The sequence below is a fragment of the Anguilla anguilla genome, chromosome 16 (genome assembly GCF_013347855.1).
Source record: "Anguilla anguilla isolate fAngAng1 chromosome 16, fAngAng1.pri, whole genome shotgun sequence".
Taxonomy (NCBI): domain Eukaryota; kingdom Metazoa; phylum Chordata; class Actinopteri; order Anguilliformes; family Anguillidae; genus Anguilla; species Anguilla anguilla.
The window spans coordinates 15,773,782-15,795,441 of record NC_049216.1 but is presented as its reverse complement, the minus strand read 5'-3'; the positions used below and the strand labels follow the sequence as shown (position 1 = coordinate 15,795,441).

Here is a 21,660-nt window from a genome sequence, read left to right as displayed (position 1 = left end):
TCGCCCTTACACGTGTAGTGGCGGTATAAAGGGGTGGGGGTGGGGGGGGAGACGCTCGACGCGCTCGTCCTGCTGCGATGGAGCAGCGCCTCCTGTCAGGCCCCGCTGATCTTATCAAACGCCCAAAGTCCCCGCGTCCTCACGCACGCTGGGAAGACCCCGCCATCTTTGGGCTAATTACACATAAAAAGCCCCGTTCTGCGGGGAGCCCCAGGTCTCCAAAAACTGCGTCTATGAGGTAATTACCTGAGTCCCCCTCCTCTACCACCCCCCCACACACACAGCCCTCTTCCCTGTCCCCCGCATTAATCCCCCCATCAACGGGGAGTTCAGAAAGCAGCGGAGAGATAGCTGTCAGGTTTCGCCACCAGAAAGGCCATTGTGAAGGGGGGGGGGGGGCGTTAGAGTCATTACTGGGAGTCCCTCATGGATAATAGAACAAGGTGTTCCTTTTAATGATAAACAAAACGGCTCGCCCGTGTCAGAGAGATCACTCAGAGCCCGGTTAGCCTCGTCCCCCCGCACGGGTGAGCGGTGCGTATATGCAAAGTGCAGCAAAGGCTTTTCGGAGTCCGGGCGGAGCGCCCGCCTCCGTAACTTGAAGGCATGCAGGGCGCCGCACCTTCGACACAGACCGATGCTAATGCTAATGCATTAGCGCTGGCCACTGTCCCTTATTAGAGCCGCCGCTTTCATCTGCGCAACTTCTCTAATGTTTATATTAGCATAGCGCCCGTTCTTTTCACCCCGCCTCTAATCAACTGTCAGCCGCGAGAAAGCGCCAGCTCCGCTGCATATGCATCGCAGAAAGAATAATGAGCAACTGTGGAGCATGTCACAAACATCAAACACAAAACGGAATATGATAAGACTGAAATACTGATAGACTTGAATATAGACAAAAACAATACATATATGTATATTTATCTTTATGTATATGTCTATATGTGGGTGTGAGCGTATTCAGATGGGTGACAAATTAAAGGAAAAACCAAGATAAAGTGTCTTAGTAAGGTGTTGGGCCACCATGAGCCGCCAGAACAGTTTCAATGCGCATTGGCATAGATTCTACAAGGCTCATTTGGCGTTCTGATGATGGTGGTAGAGTGTGCTGTCTAAAGACATAGCAAATCTTCCATAGGTGTTCAATTGGGTTGAGATCTGGTGACAGCTATGACCATAGCGTATGATTCACATCATTTTCATACTCATCAAACCGTTAAGTGACCCCTCGTGCCCTGTGGATGGGGGCATTGTCATCATGGAAGAGACCACCCCCATCAGAACAGAAATGTTTCATCATAGGATAAAGGTGATCACTTAGAATAACTTTGTATTGATTTGCAGTGACCTTTCCCTCTAAGGGGACAAGTGGACCTAAAATATGCTGTGAGAGGCAAAAAGCCTCCCACAGCATAACAGAGCCATTTAATGACAGGTTTACGCACTGAAACCCTAGTATAATATCCCTCTCTATGTAGTTGTCAACGGACTGTCCTTGTTGATACAGTCTGATCACATCCTGCATTAACACTCTCTGTCACCTGAGATAGAGTTGCTCTTTAGTTTTTCCATACATACAGCACGAGCATCACAGCCATCAGCCACAGTTTATGAGAGACAGCCATGTCTTTCCCATACACCTAAGTGCAGATGTCACTGTAGTCACTGTTCCTATTGAAACACTAGCTAGTCGAGCAGCCTTTGAATCCCCTGTGATCCGTGCCCCAATAATGAACCCTCTTAAAGTCACTTAGATCTTTTCCTCTTGCCATCTTGATCCAAAATCGAGGTAAATTGGGCCTGGTCATGCCACAGAGCATGATAGGATGTTAATTGTTTAATTGTATCATGCAGTACACCTGTATGGAAGCATCTGCATTTGTTGTTTCTCCACTCATTTATTCAAGTTATCCTTTTTTCCTTTAATTTGTCACCTGTCTATATACATATATATATATATAGAGAGAGAGAGAGGGAGAGGGAGAGAGAGAAAGAGAGGAGATAGTTTCATCTTTTGGGAGGATGGCAGCAGCAGCAGGTTCATCTCATATGCTGTGTCTATGTTTATTTTTATTAATGTACACTTTACCGCAAATCAAAACAAAACAAAGATATTTTAGGAATGTTTTGTTGCTGAAAAATAGCTGGCAGGAACGCAGCTCCACTCCAGCGCTCCGTTTCATGTGCTGCAGCGTGCCGGAGTGCGCTGGCTGTGCGGAACCAGAGGAAGCGAGCGCCTTTGTAACGCAACCCAAACGGCAGCGGAGGATGCTATAAATACACCAGCCGCATTCTGGCGGGGGCTGAGAGCGTGAGGTGATTTGCTGGGCGTTTGAAGACGCAAAGTTTAGAAAACGACGTTAATTAGCAGTACCTGCAAATTAGGGGATTTTTTTCATGCTGTGGCTGATGGTTTAGTTTTGTTTTATGAGTAAATGCGCACATTTTCCTAAAGCAGCGAGGCTTTGTATTGTTTTTTAACCCTGTAGTTGCTGTCATATTAACATGACACACATTTATAGACATGGACTGGTTCTTCCAAAAATATGCAAGACAAATACAAAAGAAAGTACCTCTTCTCACCACTGTATAACGCCATCCTCAACCCAAACCCTGCCTCCCGCATCTTCCCCCCAAAGTACCAGTAGAAAAAAGAAAAAAAAAAACCTTAATACAAATATTGACTTGTTTTTATGCAAACCACACACCCATTGGAAAAATGAGCTTGATTTCACCCTTTCTCTTCCTGTCTGGAGAATTTCATAATCCCCACCCGTTTGGGACCCGTCTACCCCAAAATGGCCGCCCACAGATGACTTGCGGGTTCTAACTCCACTGGAGAATCCGTACACAGCAAATCACTGCGGGGAGCGCAATCGCCATCAACGTCTCCAATCAGCGTCCAATCAAACCTTCTGACTGCTTTACTAAGCCGCCGCAGATCCGAGTCCCTCTCCAGAAGACTGCTGCCGGCTTTTATCAATTCTGACCACCTCATCCTTTCATATTTCCACTGGAATCGTGTTAGGGGACTAATATATTCCCCAGCTCTTTATAGACTTGGGTCACCCAATGAGTTATTATTACACCCTAAGAATATGCAAATTGAAGTACTCTGAAGGTGTGTGTTTTTTGATGGAAGAATACAAATCACCGGAGACATGACACTTTTTTAATTTTGCTGATGAATGTAATGCCTTTGAAAAAGGAAGGATTGATGACGGGTCATAATGAAGTCTCAATCCCCCCCCCCCACCCCCCTCAGCGTGAAGCTCCGGGGGCCCACTGACAGCGCTCGCAGGGGGGGAGCTCCCGTGCCCCACCCCGACGCCACACACACGCGTGTGAAACTCGGTGGAGCCGAGCGCTGGGGCAAGAACGCTGGCTGGGGACCTCCCAGGCATGACCTGGCCCTGCTCGTTTCTGACTGGCAGGGACGAAATGGCTTCTCTGTTTATTCATGCTGATATGACTCACTGCCCTCCACACGCTTTGGGGGGGGTAAGACCATCGATGATACGGACACTAGCAGATTGTTCAACACATTGGCAATTCCTGCTCCATGGGGAATGGTTGTATTATATATCTGCGGTCATTATACATAAGGATGCTATGTTAAAATGCACCATTCCACCATTGTATTTTACATTCAGCATTCATCTACCAATGTACACTTGTTACTGCATATACGATACAACAATCAACAAGCCACGTACATACAACATTCCCCCTCAGGATATATGTTAATTGCTGAAGGATACAGTAAGAATCCAGTTCAATACAGTAAAAAATATATGAAGTCCGGTTCTACAGAAAAAAGGGAATCAAACCTGCATCCTCCTGGTTACAAGCCAAGTGTCTTAACCCTCTATGGCACACTGCTGCCCGTTGGTGGGGTGGTGGGGGCGGGGGGTGTGGACATGCAGGAATGCCCACGCGTCGGGGTGGGGGTGGGGTGTGCAGGCAGGGAAGGGGTGGGCGGGGGGGGGGGGGGGGGGGGGGGGTGGATGTAATGTCTCTCGCTGAAGCTTGGCGAGCTGAGCTGAGCTGTGCAGAGCAGAGAGTAATGGCCTCTATTCATTATTAGCCCAGTTGATTTTCATTTACTCTTGGCTCCAACAATTAACTGGAGCAGCTGTGAAGGAGGTGGAGGAAGAGGGACACGCAGAGGTCACACACAGGAGGAAGTGATAAATTAAACACTATTATCAGCTCGGAAACTCTCGCTGCATCTCTCTCTCTCTCTCTCTCTCTCAATCTCTCTCCCCCTCTCTCCATCATTCTCTATACCTCTCTCTTTACTCTAATCAAAAGCCAACAAAGAGCTGAGATGTGTTTTCATTGTCTTTTTTTTCTTTGGGAAATTTCTTTATCTGTGTACTTCAGGTTTTGTTGTGTTTCTTAGAACACAAAAACATAAAATTAAAAAACATATGTCCAGGTAACCTGTGGCCTGGAAAAAATATCAGTTCAGGACTGATACTATCTGAAGAATCAAACATCAGCACTGAGGCTGCTGCTTATTCATGCTACATAACTGCCCAGCATATACTTGGAACTCTCAAAACCAGCTGTCAGGCTCATACTAGCCACAAAAGCTTAATAAATAAATACATACACATACGTTTTGAGGGGTGACAAGGGATAACCTACAATACGATCATTTTGAAAAATCCTAGCCATGTCTTTGAAGAGGAATCCGTTTCTGTGCGGCAAAGCTTCTGCAATGACTCACCTGGACCAGTCTCAGACTATCTGGAGCAGGCTATATCTTCTGCACGCCACACTGGTTCTGAGACAGAGCCACTCCGGCGGCGGGGCCATGATTAATCTACGGGACTGACTTATTACAGGAAGCCCACGTGCCTTTAACCACAGGCAGCCAACTTGCCAGTCACGCCCACCCAGAACTAAACACATATTGATATTATAGGGCAAACTAATGTATTAGTGTGATGTTCATTTGTGCTCGGGAAGCTCTCGGCAGCGCTATTCGTCATCCGCGGTGGGACGAACGCAATTATGCCCGAGCGCGACCTTCGCTTCTGGAGTCCGTTTCGCCGCTTGCCGCCTCGTCGAATTAATACGGCGGTTTTGAAAAGACAAAGCTCCCGCTGATGCAAATGAGCCCGGACACGCAATACTGCTGATTGGACTGATATAATTAGAATAATATTGCTCGCGGCGTTAATAACAAGGAGAGGAAATAAATAACGGGGAGATAACTTAATGGGCGCGCGCTGAAATGCCGCTTTTAAATATGCTAAGGCCAGCGCTTTCTGTTTGCTCATGGGCCGCTGATTATTTGATTATTGATGTGGCATTACGATGGAAGGTGAATGCTCTCGCATGCTGAGCTCGGTGGCAGGACGCATTTAAACCCACATAATTCAAACCAAACATAAAGGGTTTGCATATAAAGTACGCTTTTATATCTACAGCCCGCTCTCGCATACATAACAAGTGTGTTTTGTCAATATCCAAGTTAATTGTCAAGTTAACGGTCTTACTGTAAAATGTTTTTTGTCTGTTCCCAATACACAAAGGCCCTAAACACTTTTGTATACACCACTGTACATTCGTGCAAAACAAAACTTTGAAAATATGACAATTAAGTCATATGACAGATAAATCAAGAAATTAGAGTTACTTCACATACACTCTACCACCACAGATAACTAAATGATTTAATGTTAGGTGGTATTGTTCAAAGGAGTGCAATGATCAATGAGATATCACTGAAAGTCTGGTTATGGGAATGGTGTCTCACCCTCATTTGGGCTAACAAGCAGAGAACCAGTGATTTAAAAAAGGGAAGAGAGCAAATACTAGCAATTCAACTAAGGGCTGTTTATTTGCTGGGATAAGCTATTCTCACCAGAAACACTGTTCAGTCTGTCATATGACAAGCGTAAGGCATGCGTCTAAAGGGAACACCCAACCTACCTGATTTCAAGAGAAAGCTGACTGTATCAGAAACCTTCACATAATTTTTTGGTTATGCATTTCTATATGCCTGGCATTTGACTCACATTAATGGATAAATGACCACTTACTGAAAGTAAAGCAAATTAAAAATTTAGAGGGAAATGCAATGAAGCAGCTGCCATCGAAACGACGGTGTATATGACCCAGCTCAATTTGCTGATAATAATTTGGCCAAATTAGGAACTCTGTCTAAACCATACATTATGTTAACATTTCAGGGAAAGCTGGTTTAAAGGGGTCCCAGGGTAGTCGTCTCATCTCTCCATGGTAATGCTGAGCACATCTGAGAGCTTTATGGTCTGTACCTGGTGCACACTGGTGTGCCGTGTACCACCTTATGGAGAGTCAGAGCTATGGCAGCTGTTAGAGAGAACTGCCCTGGCTTCCGCTGCCCTACATTGCGAGCAGATGCTCGATTTCCTCCGTATGAAAAGCAGAGGAAGCCCTCTGCGGATGTGGTGAATCCTCTCAGGCCGAAACACGGACACAATGTGACCCCATTCAAACCAGCGGCTGCTGTTTATTCAGTATACGGCAGATCAAAACAAAACAAAACAAAAACAGGCTTTACCTGTGCCAGCCGCTTCCAGAGCCAATTTTCTAAGACCCCGTAAGCGGGGAGGGAGATCAGCGAGCAAAGTTCTCACAGGTTAGAGGTGAGCTCAAGGGAGCAGCAATTAAAGGAAAGAAAAGGCAGATCCTCCTCCAGGGGGGTCTGTCCCAGCCCGGATTAGGCCATCATGCAGTCTTAATCATAACCAGCCATCAGCACCTCAGCTGGGGAAAAGCAAATCTGGCCCTGGAGGCCGAACCCAGAGGAGAACAGCACCACACTGAGGCGATGTGCCTTTATGAGCAGCCTAAGAGGAACTTTACACACGGAGGCGGAGGGACAGGGGACTGCCGCACACAGCCCACTCCACATATTTCATATATCCACCACACGTAACGGTGGCATTGGAGGGGACACGGTAGCAACCGCCATCTTGAAGACTGGGTGCCCATGTTATGGACCTGCCACATTTTCCGTCCGCTGCTTCATTCCTAGCATCGGAGGCCAAAGTTTAACAGATGCCATGTGAGCAGGACGGCACTGCCAGCACGCATGAACCCTGCATTATTCATTCATATGAGGACATTATCCATAACTTCCGCTGGGACGCAATGCAACCTACACACCGAAATGTGCGCAAAAATTGAATAATGAAAAATGTGGAATTACCATACGTTGTCTATATCTCATGCAGATGAGCCACGGATCGCGCGCTCCTTTCTTTTTAGCCGTTAGGCTTCTGATGCCGAGCACATCGGTTGTCACACCGAACTTGAATTGTCACACTGCGCGTTTCTCTGTTGCATGCATTAACCTGGCACCGGTCTGATCAGCCATAATGCGCTGCAGGGAAGCCCTACCGGGATTAACACAGAACTCATCACTCAAAACACATCCTTGAAGGGGTTTGAGCTTTACTAGTTTTATTACCGGGTTTTGATTGCGTGCGCGTGTGGTCGCAAAGAGCACAAATTTCGTTTTCCATTTTCCTATAAATAAATAATAAACAACAAAGACTTCACCCCATGCACAGATCGATCTAGAAAAATAAAAATTTTGCCGAATGCTTTCAGCTACAATTTTTCACTGAGAAAATAAGCTCTCCGACACGGTCCTCGTTTTTGTTTCTAAGAACTAGAAGGGAATAAGAGATTAAAGAGAGAAAACTTTTCTTTTATGTCTTAAGCAGTTGGCTAATTAGCTGGATTAAAAAGGGAGCTTTGGGAACAGAATTAATTTCTGGGTGAACACTAGTTAATTGAGCTTGGAAAACAAATGAAAAGAAAAGACCAAATGACAATGAGGCCCCGAGGGACGATGTTGTTCATTAGGTGTCACTGAAAATGATACAACCCATTTATACAGTAACGTGTCATTTTTTTACCCCTCTTTCTTTCCATGCTAGCAATCTCTACTGCTGCTTTACATATAGACACGCTGATACTATGGCATTCAGTGGAAGAGGGCCTCCCGATATAACCACGCGCTGCTGAAACGGATAGCATGTATAATTCATGGAGCTGCACGTCCCCAAGTTAATTTCGCCCGGGGCACTGTTTATTTCTGCTTTGTACTTTGTTTAAAGCCAGTTGTTGACAACTCTTGAGCATGTCAAACTATCACCGCTAATAATTGCTTAAGGAGCTGGAACTTTCGCAAATGTTGGTTCCAGCACAAAATACATTCTCCTCACCCTCTCCACAACTCCTTCTGATGAATTTTTGATTCCTCCCCCTTACTCTTAACAAAGATTCCTCTGTAATTCAAAGCAATAGCTGTAAGTGAAATAATAAAAAGGAATAATGTAGCGCACTTCTCTGAACAAGACCGCTCTTTTTTAATGTGCGGTGGGAAAATTGTCAAGCAGTGCTCTTTTTACTGTCTCTGTATCCTTTTTGATTATCTGAGTTTTCTCTCTCTCTCTCTCTCTCTCTCTGTCTTCGTTTTTTTTTTTTTTTTTTTTTTGTTCTTGACCCAAGAATTGGAAAGTAGCTGCTGCAGTAGTTGAATTTAAATATGCTACGAGGCGGCGTGTGGCGTGGCGGAAGATGAGGCGGTATCAGTGCGGCCCAAGGCGGTTCCTAGTTCTTTGGGTCAATGCCATTTCTCTTCAGATCACTCCAGTGCCACTCAACCTGAGTTGCCAGTTGATTAGTCCCAATTAAGCAGCCTGTCACTTTCCCCCGTTGAGAGAGAAAGAGAGAGAGAGGGAGAGAGAGAGAGAGAGATTCTCCTTGTTTCCCGTCAGGATCGGTCGGACGCGCGCTTAAAAAGTCACTCACAAATTGATCGCTGTAGGCTGGAGGAATTATTCTGAGAGGAGACGAGCGCAGGAGTAGGAAGGAGAAAGACTTTAAAAAGAAAGAAAGAAAATCACTCACTTCCGAGAGAGTTTTGAAGAGCGCGTAACTCAGAGCAGTCTCTTCGGGTTTCTTCGTCGTCCTCTGACAGCTTTCCAATTCTTCTCGCAAATTCACCACGAAATCTAGAGAGGAAAGCTGGGTTCAGTGCGATATCCTTCGTGTACCAAATCATGTACGTTTCAAGGTCGAAAAATATTAAAAATGAGGAGAGATATTAATGCAAAACTGTAAAACAATGTTTTTATAGAAGTCTAAAAACAAACGGAACAAAATTGAATTCATTATCAGAATAATTAATTCTGCCCATAAATTATACCTTCTGTATTATGTTAAAATTTTCACCCAAGAAAATAAGGATTGATGGTGGGCTGTAGGGATAATTCAATATATTCAAAGGTAGAGAGAAAATAGTTTTAGTTCCTGTCTCGAATTCAAATTTAGATACAAAAGAAGAATGTGTTTATCACATAAACATAAATTGACTCTGAATAAACAGAGGAAAGGCAGTGCTAACTCGCACCGCACAATATCAGATGATGCGTTACTTCAATACAAATAAAATGCAATTTGTTTTCCACTTCCAAAATGTGCCAGCATTAATTTTACCCACTCCCCATTCTCGAATATTATGTATCCAGGAGAGATATTGTTGCTATGGTGTTTATTTGCTCTACCTCGTGCTGGATCCTTCCATTCCCCACCTCAAGAGTGCTGGTAATGAACAGCCGCGCGCACAAACAGCAGCGGAGAGGTTAGCTTTAATGTCGGTGTCTCCTGGGGGAACAAACAACAGCATTGTTGTACGGTGCATACACAAGTCTTTAGAGTCTTTATATTAAAGGCCATTAAATATTCATGCGGATTTCATTTCGTGTGAAGTGTCAATAGGGTATTTGCCCATTAACAACGAGACTGCAAATATTTAAAGCAACAAAACTGATGTCTGTTTTCAAAAATAACGATCGCTATTTTGCAATCTGAGAGGCAGGTCTTGGATTATTCCAATATAAAACAACAAGTAAAGAACAGACTTGAGAATTTCTTTGTGGCATGTTTTCTTCTACCTGAGAAAAGAAAAACAAACTTTATTACTACTTTACTGTGGTTTACCAGAAAGAAGAAGAAAAAAACTGACAGCAGGAGAAATCCTAATAATATTAAGGACAATGCATCCAGACACCCACGTAATGTACTATATATTTGTTATTTTCCAGACAACAAGGTGGAGGTGGCATACAAAATAAAAATTTATATACCAACATTCTAAAATAAAATTATATATTATTATATTCAGCTAGTTACAGTTAGTTTCCTTCACTGCTCCGATAAAAGTAAAAAATGAATAAAATAAGAACAAAAACTGAATTCAACAAAATCCTGCCAAGAATAAATGTCCATTGAAGTAAACAAGCAAGCATGCAGAATTGTTAAATAAAAAATAAATAAAAACTGCTTATCTTGTTTTCATTCAATGTTTAATTAATTAAACAAAGAGGGGAAAAAGAATTTAGCTATGCAAAGCCGCTTTCTGTTAGAAGCCTAAGGAGCTGAAAGTTGACAAAAGAGACAGGGGCAGGTGCCGGGGATGGCAGGCATTCTGGCAGCCCTTTCATGGTGTGGCTCTGGGTCGCGTGCCCCCCCTCCCTCCCATCCGTGCCCCCCCGTGCCCCCGTCTCACTGCCGCCGCCTGGGGGAGGGTGTCACTGCGACAGGACGGCCAGCCGGGGCACCGTAATTGCCTCTCCCGCCCCCACCCCGAAACACACACGCGTGCGGCGCCCGAGCGCGATGATTAATCTCGAAATCCCGCGCATCCTGTTCTTACCTCAGAGGCAAACAGCACGTCTCCCCGGGGACAGGGCAGGCCCGGCGCGCTCCGCTCTCCCTCTGTGATCAGCTCAAACACCCAGAGCACAGCAGCACCTGATGAAACAGCCCGTCATAACCACAGCGTTCACACCAGCAGGGTTTAACCAGGCCTGGTCATCTCTGCAACTTTATCATACCCTATACACACGCATACACACACAAACACACACACACCCTACACACACGCGCACACACACACACACCCTGCACACACACCACCCTACACACACGCATGCACACACACACCCTACACACACGCTCGCACACACATGCACACACACACACCCTACACACACACACAGACAGAATCCAATTTCACATAAATAATCATTTCAAATACATAATTAAACATTTTGAAATGCAATTGAAAAATGCATAGATATGTCCAGCATCCGTCTCAAAGTGTGATCATCTTTATCAGATTTTTGAAAGCTTGAACACAGCATATATTTTATTTTCTATTTCCAATGTCCCTGTTTTTAAAATTGTGTTTGCACCATTTTTGAACGTTCAGTTTTAAAATAAAATTTCTACCCTGTGAAAATGGGAGGCCATTAATTTAACACAGTGTAAATAAAATAATTAACAGTGGAATCAGTTCTGTGTATTTACAGAATATTCATATAATTCATGTTTGTGTTACTGAATCTGAACAGGCCTTTTGCTGATCTAGGCCTTGGTCCAAGATTATAGAGAAAACACAAAGTTGCCACCCTCTCAGGACCAAACTGCAGAAAAACACAAACACAGAGAACAGCCCCTTAATGAATTGAGTTAGCTGTTATGCTAATGAGGAGAGGTAAACTGCTGTAGTACCCCAAATTAATCTGTCACAAGAAGCCACACTTTGGGCTGAGGACCCAGGTTATTGCTGATATCAGTGGATTAATACCTCTGCTTCTAACCAGCCCAGTGATTTAGGCATGGGTTAATTAAACATTTACATATATATGCCCAACAATCTATTGTACTCAGAGGTAATTTATACCATCAATATGCACTTTAATCAGAAACTACAGTGGGGGCATATGTTTGCTTGCAACATACTAATTGGCACCATGCTGGCCTGTGGTGGTGGTGTTTTGTTGGATCGAGAAGGACAGAGTAGAGTGTGTTCCTTTTTTTCACTGGGTATTGGAGTTTTCTGAGCTTCTGAGCAGCAAGGCCTCTTTCTCCGACAACAAAAAGCAACGTCAGACCCCGGACTGACACCCACTCCCACACATTCATTGCTAAGATGGAACACAAAATAACCTCTTTTCCAAACACAGATAACCACAAGCACACCCACCTCACAAACACCGAATACAAAATAACCTCTTTCCCAAACACATCCGTCTCACAAACACCAAACACAAAATGATCTCGGCTATAAATGCGGGAACCCACTCCCTTAGCAGCTGCCATCTTAAACACCAAACACAAAATCTATCACTTCCACCAAAGACAGACACCAATTCCCCACACCTACATCGCCTACGCAGAACGCAAAACGACCTTCGGTCCAAACGCGGGCGCCCACTCCGACGCCTACGTTGCCAAGAAGGAACACAAAATAAAATCTACTCCGAAGATGCGCACCCACTCCCACTCCCACAGCACATCACTAAGACACGTACAATCGCACTCCACACACCGCGTGGCATCAGTGGCACTCCTGCCTCTTTCCTCCTCACTCCCGCGCAGACTCGCCCTCCAGCTCCCGTCCACAGGAGCCCGTCTGCAAAAGGCTAAAACTGACATTCTAGAGAAATATGTGCTTCCAAAAAGCAGCGTCGTTCTCTTCGACGCGCCTCTGGGGATATAAACTACTTTTCCTTTTCGCTTGTCTTCCCGTTATCTTTAGAGTGAGACTGAAATAGGGCTACTATAACTACCACGAGGCAGGTGATACAATGAAAGCCCTATCAGGGAGCTCTCTTCCTTGCACCTTTAATATCACCCCTCGCAATACACAGGATTGTGAAACGCTGGATAGGGATGCCGCCATGACAACTGAACCAGCAATTAAAATGCCATGCAACACCAACTGAAGAAAAATAAAGCACCTTTTAGCTTGTGTACAGATCTACACATAGGTAGATAAATAAATTACCCCTGGATCACAACAAAATTGTTAAAACATCTGAAGGCACAAGTGGCATTCAATCAAAAGCAAAAAGTTAAAAACAAAACATCCAAAAAAATCCAACATAAATCAAAAGCACTCTGTATTAATATAAAGTGCAGAGGTCACAGGTGAGCAAAAATAAAAAAGAAAACCATCAAGCCCTCTTAAGGGTAAAAACAATTTGTCTTATGTTGTTATCCTGTATCCTTTATCCATTAAAACAACTTGGTAGTTTTAATTAAATCCATGAGTTTTGCTTAGTCTTTTGGGCCAAACACAGGAACGTTTCTGCGCACTGTCACTGTCAGACCAGTAGAGGGAGCCTTCCTTCACAGGCCTGTTCGGATCCCGGTACCTCAGCATGTCGAGAAGGTGAGAAACGATATAAAACACTCTCACACTCAGGAACGCAGACACCACAGTAAAAACGTCTTTGACGTGACATCGTAAGCCGAGTTTAATTTCTGGCGCAGTGTAAATAAGAAAAACAGCTCCAGCTGGCCGGCCGCCGCCGCCGCGCGCGCTTTCCCTCCGCACGCCGCGGTCTGCTCCGCTCCGAGGACGCCAGGTACCGCCTCCCTCCTGAAGGAGATGTATTGCTGTTTACTGTCATAAACAAGAGGCCGTTAATTGCTGTGGATTTTGAGGCATCAAGGGCCATTTTCAACATGCAATCTGTCTTGTCACAAAACCAATACTGCGATTTAGTCAACAGCACTGCAACACTGACGAGCCATGTGTTCTTCCACAAGTTTTTTTTTTTTTTTTTTAAGTGAGTGTGCATATGTGCGTATGGTGGTAGGAATAAATCGATAACACTATACAATTTCAGCATTAGACAACTTATCTTTCTAGACCTGTAATACACTCAAGCTTTTCAAATATTGCTAGTAGAATTTAACTTCTGAATTGCTGAATTTTCCAAACCTGATTAGACTGATACTGCATTAATCTGTAATGGAATTACATTTCTGAAATTTCCATTTTTTATTAACCCTGCACAAAGGGTTTTGCCTATTTTAGTCAGCATGGATGAAAAATTGTGGACAAACCATCAAACTAAACTTCACACTGACATCTCAGCCCATGGGCAGAGGGGATATCTTTTATGATAATTTCTCATAAATCTGACTAAGGAAAATCAAAAATGTACATGATATGCCAATGTAATATCGCTATTTTGAACCATACAGCAACCAATTAAAAAAAATCTATAATATGAAGATGAACATTTCTCATTTAATAAAGATACACAGGTTCCCTCAATACTGGCAATATGTGAGCTTGGCCTGTGGAAAGGGGAGATCAATTTTTAGCCTTATTTATACATTTATTTTAAAGATGAGAATGCTCAACCTGAGGACACTCTTCTACCATCACTATTTCTCTCTGCATCTATACCCACTTGCTGTAGTCCTCTGCTCCCTCCATCCCTCTTCCTCTCCCTCTCCACTATCAACAAAACCTATGAGCAAGTAAAGCCCACCAACTCACTTTCCTTATTTTAGTCTTGGTATTTGTGGGCATGTTCTTCCATCAAATTAAACTCAAAATAACAACATTTTCTTCAGTCTTTTATTCCCCTTATTATTGTTTTGCACTACTTAAGTTTATTTTGAAATTCTGCTCTTTCCTTCAGTATTTCTTTAATGTAGCACTTTAGCCTGCAATCTACATTGCTGTTAAAGATTTTTTGTCATCTGTAATCATTAACTGAAACTGGACTTTCCAGGAATTACAATAAATGTACACAGATATCAAAACAAAAAAAGAAAATATAATGCATGAATGCAGAAACTGACTTAGTTAGCTTCACATTCCTTAAACCTACAACTATATATAAATATTTTCAAGAATAATGTGTGCAGTGTATGAAATATAATTTTAGCCATCATCAATCTAACACCACACGTGGGACTAGGATGGAGGATTGCGAGTCTGAACCAGTTAAGTAACTGAACGTTTCAGGTTACCATCAGGAGTACGAACAGGTGTGGGTATGTGCGGAGGAGACACATTTGCAAAATTGATTAATTTCCCCCCTCCTCGACGTTTGATGATTCGCTCTTAAGGAGCGCGTCTCATTACGCAGCTAGGGGGGGGGCGCGCCGCTAGGATGCTCTCCTTTCAGCTGGGACCGCCGACACCCCCCAGCAGTTCTGGACGAGCCGAGCTTCCACACAAACACCCCGCGAAAAAGAGCCGCTCCTGTTTCCGTGCCAGGCGCGGGGAGCCCTGGGTGGAATTCCCACCTTCTGCAAACACAAAGGCGCCCCCTATTGTGTGGCGGCGCCCGGCGCCCGTCCCGCTAACATGTGGCATCGGTAAACAACATATTTGAGCCTGAAACTAAGCGTGTCCCCCCGGTGACTCAAATTATTTATGAAATCAAACAGAGTGTGGCTGTTTGCTATGTGGGGCACCTTTAAAGACGACGCAACTCAGACAAACATGCCTCGCTGCAGCCTTTACTTCCCAATATCTACAGTCAGAAATACAAATGCACTAAATGAGTTCATTTGTGCATCAGCATGTGAAGACAGAGAGTATGGAGACCCTTAGATTTCTTTTACTTTGTGCAATGAAACACACTGCCTGAAAGTCAACCGTCCAGTTATTTTGCATTCAACTCCATGCTTTTCCAAGAACTGAGAGTCTTTTAGAAACATGCCATAATTTATATGTATCCACAATATGTACTATTCTAGCTATAAAAGTCATATGAATATAGACAAGCACTGTTCTCAAAAAGTAAATAAAGGTTGAGAGCTTTCTGTGCTGTAAATGAAATCTGCAAACTTGACCACAAATTCACCCCTTGCCCAAAAGGCAGTGCAGCAATACAGTAAATGACACTAAGATCTTTAGAATATACTGCGCTGAAGGATGGTCTTTTTGGATGGCCACTTTTAAACATAAGAAAAGTGACAGTGAAAATGGCCGCCACATGAACATAACCACAGGTACACAAACACTCGAGGAGGAAGTTACTCACTTTGTACAACAACATTTTACCTAATTGGAACATGTGTCTGAGACTCCTATCCTGGGATACAGACTCCAATGGGACGGTTGGAGGTATGCTGGCTGCACAGACTATTAAAAAGTAAAAAAGGCTAAATTATTTAACCTGCGGGATTATTATTCCTAATTTAAATCACACAACTCGGCAAGGAACACAGTGGTGTCAGTGCAGAACGCAGGTTCTCAGGGCTATTGCCTCCAGTGCAAGGCTGCTACAGATGGTACGCTAACGCTTTCATCCAGCCTCCCAACTCTTTGGCTAAAAAAGGCAATTAACGCTTGTCTTTCCTCCCACAGTCGAGATGGAGTGCCTCATTTCATTGTCAAAAGAAAAGAGGCGAGGTGGTTCAAAAAGACGCAGAGCCGTTTTTTTTTTTTTTAAAGATTGCTGGCCCAACTTGCCCCCACACCTCTCTTGTCTTCATCTAGCCTTTAATCAAACCTACCGGTCCGGTGACCTTTAACATGGCCGACGCATCAGTTTTGTGTCTCAGTCCCTGATAACAGATACCGAGGAGGACAACTGCTAGCCACACTGCTCACGCTCAGACCAGAGCCACTGGCAATGTCCGTGCTTACTGCCAAACACAGGTATTCTGAAACCCTTGCTATATGATTTGTGGGGTCATTCCTCCATGCCAAATGGCAGCTGGAACACCATTCCGCATTCCTCTAACACAGGGAAATGAGACTATTCAGCCTACCTGAAACAATGGCTACCGAGGCCTCTATTCAATCCAACTATGTCTCTTTCATCAACACTGGGTAGTATTTAAGCCTTTTGGGGGGTTTTCTTAACAGTACAGAAATGAGCTTAACAGTACTGAAAGAGGTTTAGAATTAGAAATTGAATTTTTCTTAACAGTACTAAAGCAGGTTATTTTTTTTATTTTTTTTTAAATGTTTAGCTTCTTAACTTTTGGTAGGGTACTATAACTATTTGGGGCGCACAAACCAAAGTCGGTCAGAAGGTAAAATAAACATATATCATCGTCTGAAGTCAAATTTGTGTGAAACACCAGAAGAAAAAAGATCATTCAATGAACAGTGCACAACATCATTCATGAACATAAACATGTATTATGTCATCTTGTCTGGGAAAGGGTGGTTAAAAATCATTGACACTTGAGCATTTTGCCTTGAAGGGAAAATGAGGAACACCATGTTTTTATTTAAGTTTTTTTATGGCCTTATTACAATACTTGCTCCCTGAAACTTGCTAACATCCCAGTTAGGTTTTTTGAGACAATAAAAAACAAGCAATTTGATTAAGAGGATAACAGATTTTGTTCTAAATATAAATATTCAGTTTCTTGTATAATGTTGAAAGAAGAAAGATGGTTTTATAATAAATATTAAGGCGAGGTAGTATGACCGAGGAAGGGGCGTACCACAGGGAAACACAAAATCAGCTGCCTGAATATCAGATACCAAACCCATCTATATTTAAAATGAAAGCTTAGCACCATGCTAAATTAGCAATGCATTTGAACACAATCACTAAAGCCTTCAAATTAACCTTAGTTGTACTTATTCAACCAACCAAGATTTAATTCAACCCATACACTATAAGTGGTTCAGAATGGAAAACACACACCGTGCCTTCAAACACATTATACACACACACAAACATAAACACACACACACACGCATGTGTGTATGCAGTAATTGTAAAATCGAATTCAGAATCTGAAGAAGAAAAAAAAAAAAAAAAAAATCACCAAGAGTTCACAAGCATGATACAGGAAAGATATTGTAAACCCATGCTGTTATTCATGTTGATTAAAAAAATTTGACTGTGTCTTCCTGTAGAGAGAATCAATGCATCTTCCAAATTTTCCTGTAGTCAACATCTCAAAGAAACAGTATGTGCTTGGTGTAATTTATGAACTCCAATAGGCATTTAATGTTGCATGTTATGGTACTTACGCTTTTATTACTTGACTTAATTGCTTTTTCACCCTTTGTTTTCTTTGCAAAGCAATCAGACACGCATTAAACAGGATTGTTATCCAAGAAAACGATTCTGTGTACAGTAAATGATAATTATTTTCACGCAAGAAAAGAAATGGTTTCTGAAAGGAGAAAGAAAGGCATATTGTGCATTTGCTTATTATGATATGCCATTACAAGAGCAAAGCAAGAATAATAACTGCAAATACTGTAAATCACACAATTAACCAAGGAACATGCATCCAGTACATATAGTGTAGGTGTGTTTGTATGTATATACAGTATAAAAACTATATAATATATAATCAGTGCAGTCTGTAAGCATTTGGACAGTGACACAATTTTATTTGTTTTGGCTCGGTACTCCAGCACAATAGATTGTGGATATATAGTGATTCATTCAGAAATTACAGCCCTTTAATTGGACAAATTAACAATCTTAAATGAAGTCATCATATTTAGTACTTGGTAGCAAATCCCTTGCATTCAATAAGTGTCTGAAGTCTGTGACCCATAGACAACAGCAGACCCTGGGTATCTTCCCCAGAGATGCTCTGGCAGACCTGTATTTGTTTGGAGTCGTTGTTCTGCTGCAAGGTGAAGCGCCAGCAAATGAGTATTGAGGTATTTGGTTGGATCTGTGCAGTTAAGATGTTCATCCTGCTGCTGCTGTCAGCAGTCACGTCATCAGTGAAGATGACTGAGCCAGTTCCAGTTTCCAGTCACAGCCATACACGCACAAGCCATAGCACTACCTCCACCATGTTTCACAGATGATGTGGTCTGCTTTGGATCACGAACAGTTCCTTTCTGTCTCCACACGTTTCTTTTTCCATCACTTTGGTTCTGGTTAACCTTCATCTCATCAGTCCGTAAGAGATTGTTCAAGAATAGTTTTTTATGTACTTTTTTTAATGTACTTAAACTCTACCCTGGCCATTGTGTTCTTGAGGCTTACCAGTGGTTTGCATCTTGTGGTGAACCCTCAGTGGTTTTTGAACCAACCAGAGGTTTTGCTGGTGTAGATTTTTTTATTTTAGTCTTGGACACATCTATGCCTATGTCCTGAAGTCTTCTTGGTCTGTTCTACAGTTGAGTAGGGGTTTTTCTTCACAAATGAAAGTGTTCTTCAGTCACCCACTACAGTCGTCTTCCGTGGTCAACCAGATCGTTTGCTATTGCTTACCTCCTAAGAACGTGTCAAACTGCTTATTTTGACACACCCAATATTTGGCTATGTCTCTGATCTATTCATATTTTTTCAACCCATGATGGCCAGCTTCACTGGCATTGATACTTCTGTGATTCACATGTTGAGGGACAACAGCAACAGACTCCAAATGTGAATTCCACACCTAGAAACAACTTTGTCCAAACACTTATGGACTGTACTATATATGTGTGTGTGTGTGTGTGTGCGTGTAGGTGTGTAACTGTGTAACACATTTTAACAGCCAGTGGATCTGCCCGAATGACCTTCAAATTTAGGCAAAACTCGAAACCCATAAAACCGAGGCAGCACCTTTTTTTTCCCCGCACCTGTCAGCTCTTCCTCAGTGCAGCGGGTGATGTTCTCTGCTTTTACCCTCCGTGCTCTATCTCACAAAGTGCTCACCATGCAGCCGTACTAATTCAATAAATCAAGGGATGAAGATAAATACGAGACAGTAGCTAAATTAAATGGTACTTAGCCTTGTGAGACACACAGTAATAGATCTGAACAGGAGGAGTGTCAGAAATAAGAGCCCGCTGTCCTCGGGGCTGTTTGGCCCTTTCTCGGGAGGTCAGAACCCTTGACAATTTCCCATAATGCACAGGCAAGGCAGTGGGCACTTGGCTTATTAGATATATATCTATTTATCATGGCGCAGATTTCTCCCTGCCCCTCACTTTAAGTGCGAGGGCTGTAATAACAGTTACAGTACAATCCACTGGGGAAAAGGAACAAGACGGTATTCCTGCAGGAATTTTTGTCAGGCAGAAAGAAAAAAAAAGAGAGAAAGGGAGGCAGTAGACTGTGGGGAGGAGGTGGGGGGGGGCTCTTGCCATCTCTGCGCTACTGTCACACCCGGCTTAATTATGATTAATCGCATACCTGGGAAGTCTGCTTCCGTATAGTTTGCGGCAGAATAGGCTCGCTAAATATTATCACTGTGGCATCTGCTGAGGGGCGCAAGCAGAAACTGGGGCTCTCCACCACCAACGCCAGGCCAAATCCGGGGCTTTGGGGTGCGTGTGGGGAGGAGCCTGTTTGCAATGCCATACTATGTTAATAGGATACTCACCTAAATCACCAATATCGCAAGTTGTCTCTCGCGTTTGACTGCCAAATACTACTACAATTGCATATAACTTACATCAGCAAACAATGTTAACAGTACTATTGTGCAAGTGGCACTTTAAATTGAGTGCTCGTTGGTGACTCCTCAGATGCACAAATGCAGCTTTTGGAGGTTTTATCTAAATCGGACGCTTCCCCGTCATCTTTTGCTTTCATAAACATTTTCTCGGAAGCTAGCTGGCTGAACTTTTGTTGAGTGTCGAAAATAAACTTTTTCTTTTTTATTACGCCAGCGGTACATTTACTCTGGCTCTGTCTGGACCCGGGCCCAAACCGGGCCCATCCAGTCAGAATACTTTCTGTATGCTAAACAGAGCGTTGGACACTTTCTCCCCAGGCTAGATTGTTATAAATGCTGTTTATGAACCTGCTATGACAACCTTGAAGGGCACGGCAAAGAATTTATCACGGGATTACCCCCACCCCCACCCCACCCCCCTCCGATGTCTGAATGCGTTACGGCATTGTAAATGACCCCGGATAATAATGGGGAATCTTGCTTGTAGCAATAAGGCTTTAATAAAACCTCTCTCTGCTCTCTCAATGGAGCGGAATTCTCTCTTCACTGCCTGTTTGTTTTACCTTTAGATTAGTGCCTGTCCAGGATATAAACATATGTCTGAAAGGACTGGCTTTCATTTTCAAGAGTATTGTACAGTATTGTAAAAACTGTATAAAAGATAAATAAATATATATATATATATATATATATATATATTTATCTTTTATACAGTTTTTATATATATTTTAAATATATAAATATACATATTATATATATTGCACACTACATAATTATACATATAACATGTATTATATATATAATATATTATTATCAATCACACAAGAAAACATCTGTAGGCTCTGTAGGCATTGCCTTAGTTTCTCATGGCAAATCAATGGTCAACCATCTTCACTGCAAAGCATTTTCACCGAAATGCAGGTGTAAGCAAAGCGAGCCTCTTCCCAGGCTAGTCCTGCGATTATCAGAACCGTAATATAGGTCAGCCGCATACTGAACTGAAACGCAGCCTGCCTGGGCACTGTAATGAAGCCAATGTTGGGCTGAGCAGTGCCAGGGGAAGACACTGGTATATTTGACTTGGTATCCCGAACATATGGCGAACAATCAGCATGGTACCGCGGCCTTGGGGTGTCAATTTTATTGCATGGCGCCTCTACGTTTCTATGACAACCGTGTGATATAATAAGGATACTTGTCTTACGGGCTCTCTTCTCGCCAGTCGGACGCTAACAATGCGAGCGCTGATTTAACAGTCTGAGAAAAGCCGGGTGACACAAAGCCACGATACCAGTGCCCTGAGTGGGACATGAGTGGTGCTAATGCAGGCAATGCAGCCCACAGAGCCCTGACAGCACATCAGACACAAGCACCAGGAAAAATAAATACACCGCTGAAACAGTGCTACAAATAATACAAATGCATGTGTACACACTT

At 43.1% G+C, this 21,660-nt stretch overlaps 1 long non-coding RNA gene across 2 annotated transcripts in view; it reads right to left on the bottom strand.

The window, feature by feature from the left end:
• LOC118214900 overlaps window positions 1-21,660 on the bottom strand; it is a 181,553-nt gene that overhangs the window by 63,212 nt on the left and 96,681 nt on the right. For both annotated transcript variants that reach the window (XR_004762711.1, XR_004762710.1), the window contains exons 5-7: window positions 10,733-10,830; window positions 9,582-9,681; window positions 8,926-9,029 (exon numbers count right to left, since the gene is read on the bottom strand). This is a non-coding gene — a long non-coding RNA (uncharacterized LOC118214900). The remainder of the gene's footprint in view (window positions 1-8,925; window positions 9,030-9,581; window positions 9,682-10,732; window positions 10,831-21,660) is intronic.